This window comes from Otolemur garnettii, unplaced genomic scaffold, assembly GCF_000181295.1.
Source record: "Otolemur garnettii isolate 467f Iridium unplaced genomic scaffold, OtoGar3 scaffold00066, whole genome shotgun sequence".
Classification (NCBI taxonomy): domain Eukaryota; kingdom Metazoa; phylum Chordata; class Mammalia; order Primates; family Galagidae; genus Otolemur; species Otolemur garnettii.
In genome coordinates, this window is record NW_003852461.1 from 9,614,605 (window position 1) to 9,617,890 (window position 3,286).

General features: G+C 42.4%; 1 long non-coding RNA gene across 1 annotated transcript in view; it reads left to right on the forward strand.

Annotated features, from left to right (window-relative positions):
• LOC111726454 overlaps window positions 1-3,286 on the forward strand; it is a 19,824-nt gene that overhangs the window by 15,773 nt on the left and 765 nt on the right. Inside the window, exon 3 of the long non-coding RNA XR_002774219.1 lies at window positions 613-841. This is a non-coding gene — a long non-coding RNA (uncharacterized LOC111726454). The remainder of the gene's footprint in view (window positions 1-612; window positions 842-3,286) is intronic.

Here is a 3,286-nt window from a genome sequence, read left to right on the forward strand (position 1 = left end):
GATGTCCAGCTAGTTTTCTCTATTTTTAGTAGAGGCAGGGGTCTTGCTCTTGCTCAGGCTGGTCTCAAACCCTGAGCTCAAGCTATCCACCTGCCTCAGCCTCCCAGAGTGCTGGGATTACAGGTGTGAGCCACTGTACCCAGCCTCTAAAGATAATTTTTTAAAGAGAGTTTTAGCTAATAACAACTTTTTTCATTTTGTTTTTCCCAGATATTGTTGCTAGAAAGGAACAAGATATACTTGTTTTTTTTAAGTTCATATTTTCTGTTCATCTTCCCCATTGGACAGGTGCTAATCAAAGAACCAGAGCACTGGGCAGGAAGGGCAGACCGCATAACCCAAATGGTGGAAGCTTCATAGTATAGCATTTACAGTTTTTCAGATTTAAAATTGAAATAATTTACAACCTTCTGCCCAACTCCACTGCGCCCCCCAAGGTGCGTGGAAGGCAGCGACAGCTCATGCAGCCACACATGTCACAGCTGCCTTTCTGGCTTAAACAGAGAGGTGTTGCCGCCTTCAGAGGAGTTAGAATGGGTCAAAATAGCAAACGGCCCTGTGGTTGGTGCATAGTGATTTGAACAGAATTCTGCATTGGTATTTCTATCACAGCACAAAGTCTGCGGGTTGCTAAGTGGATCGCCCTGGTGGCTTTCTCTGTATTGCAACGGCTTAATATGAGGCTCCGTCGCCAGTGAGCAAGATCCAGATGTGTGAGAATCTGGGGGGTCCTGTGAGATTCACCTGCATAGACCCACAGCCACATTGCAGCAGCCGGATGGGTAAAGCTGACGCTTTGGAACAGAGATTTCATGGCCCTGAGTCAGTGAAATTGTGTGCTGTAAGTGCTTTCTGCTTCATAGATAGATGAAAACATTGCCACCGTGTTCTCTATTTCTAAAAAGACAATTTTTTTTTCCTATTTAAAATTTTCATTTAAAAAAGATAAAAATGTTATTTAACTTTGGGTTGTTTTAGTCCTAAGCCTCTGTATTTCAAATATAGGAATTAGCATTGAATTTGTGATTTCTGTTATTTGAGAAAAATGAACTATGACTGAAGGTCGAAGGTTGTTATGGTTTCACTTTTGTTTTTGTTTTCCTATTTCCTCACTTTCACATTCCAACCTTTACTCTATAGCCACAGGGAGAGGTAGTGGATACACAAGGAGTAACAGCTGGGGGTGGTGCCTGGGGCTCAAAGGAGTAGGGCGCCCGCTCCACATGCCACATGCCGGAGGTGGCAGGTTCAAACCCAGCCCTGGCCAAAAACTACAAAAAAAATAATAAAAAGAGTGACAGCTGCCATTTAGTGAGCACTTACTACTCGGGAGACGCTGGGCGGAGTCACTCCATCCTCACACTCCTGGGGCAGGTGCCTGCTCTGGGAAAACTGACTCTGGAGTGAGGCAAAGCCACGGTCTGAACCTCGGACCCCCTGACTCCAGAAACCTGAGCAGGCTGCCCCATATGGGAGAAAGCAGTGCGTAGAAGCTTACAAAACATATCTTTTGCTCCTTTATGGCAAGATTATTTATGAAAGGAAAAGGAAGAATTTAAGCAATTGATGATCACGTCCTTTTCTTTCTCTCTTTTGAAGTAGACTTTATTTTTAAGAACAGTTTTAGATAAACGGAAAAATTAAGAAAACAGTTTTCTCATTTTGTGCTTCTTTTTTTTTTGCTACTATGTTAAAGGTACTGAATTTGCAGCATTTTCATATAGAGGCTTTTTTTAAAGTGAAGATTTTTAAAGTAAAGTTTAATTATTTCTGTAGTACGTGGTTTCATAACCAAGCTGTGATATTTTGTTAAGATTCCAAGGAGACGATGCCATTTTAAAGCTTTTATTCTATGGATTTTCCTTGCCAGTCTTCCATTTCTGCTCGGTCTGGTGTCCGGGAAGCAGAGTCTAGGACGACCAAAGTTGGGGACAACTTGGGATTTGGAGTCATAAGCCTTGGGTTTGAACCCCAGTTCTGCCACTTAACTAGCTGGGCAAGTCAACTTGTTTGTGAATCTCAATTTCTTCCTCGGTGAAATGAGATGATGTGAATCAGCTGGATCAGAAAAGGGCCCACTGTGAGCCGGAAGGGTCACCAAACTTGAGCCTTCATGAATGGTCCTCACACGTGAGGTGTAAATCGAGGCTGACATAATTCCCTATCTCTTAGGTATTCAAATAAGCTGTGTTCTCTAGAGAATAAACTAATGAAATTCAGTAGCATAATTGTTTAATTATTCAGCAGCACTGGAGAATAAACTAATGAAATTCAGTAGCATAATACCGGTTTGGGGATCTAGCAGACCCATATTTTAATCTTGCTTCTCCTACGTAGCAGTTAGTAACTCTGAATTTTTACTTTATACCGTCTCTGGTTTTCTAATTCCTTAGATCACAAATGGGATAACATCACCTAATTTACAGAGGTATTGAGTTTCATATTGTACATATATGAAGCATCTAATTCAGTGGCACCCACAGAATAGACCCCAGTATTATTGTAGTTCCTTCTGTAGCCTTAGACACTCCCTGGGTTCTTTCCTGAGAATGTTCTTTACCTCCTGAAGCTCTTCTGTTAAAAACTCTTAGCAAGCCAGGTGTGGTGGCTCACTCCTTTATTCCTAGCATTTCCGGAGGCTGAGAGAGGAGGATTGCTTGAGGCTGGTTGGAGAAAAGCCTGAGCAAGACTAAAACCCTGTCTCTACAAAAATAGAAAAGTTAACTGAACGTTGTGGCAGGCTCCTGCAGTCACAGCTTCTCTGGAGGCTGAGACAGGATCGTTTGCACCAAGGTGTTTGAGGTTGCAGTGAGATCTGATGACACATCATACTCTAGCCTGGGGGACAGAGTGAGACTGTCTCAAAAATAAATAAACAAATAAATGAAATAAAATACTTTTAGCAGGGAGGCCCCTGTGACTCAAAGGAGTAGGGTGCTGGCCCCATATGCTGGAGGTGACAGGTTCAAACCCAGCCCTGGCCAAAAACTGCAAAAAAAAAGTACTTTTAGCAGGGGCAAGCTCTCATGCTCTGAGGCTTTCACTTTTGGAAATGGAAGCTAATTGCAATAAATAGAACCGGTGACGGAGTAAAGCAGGGAGGTCCTGGGCTGCAGGCAAGCCTGTGGACGGCTTTGTGTGGTCCTTACTTCCTGTTTGTCCTTCTTGCTTGAAATTCATTCCCAAAGAGGAGATCAGACCTCATTTGATTGATGATGTTTAGTTTTTTATAGGGCATAGTTGAAAAAGAAAATTCTACAACACTATAGGTGGTTTTTTTTTTTTT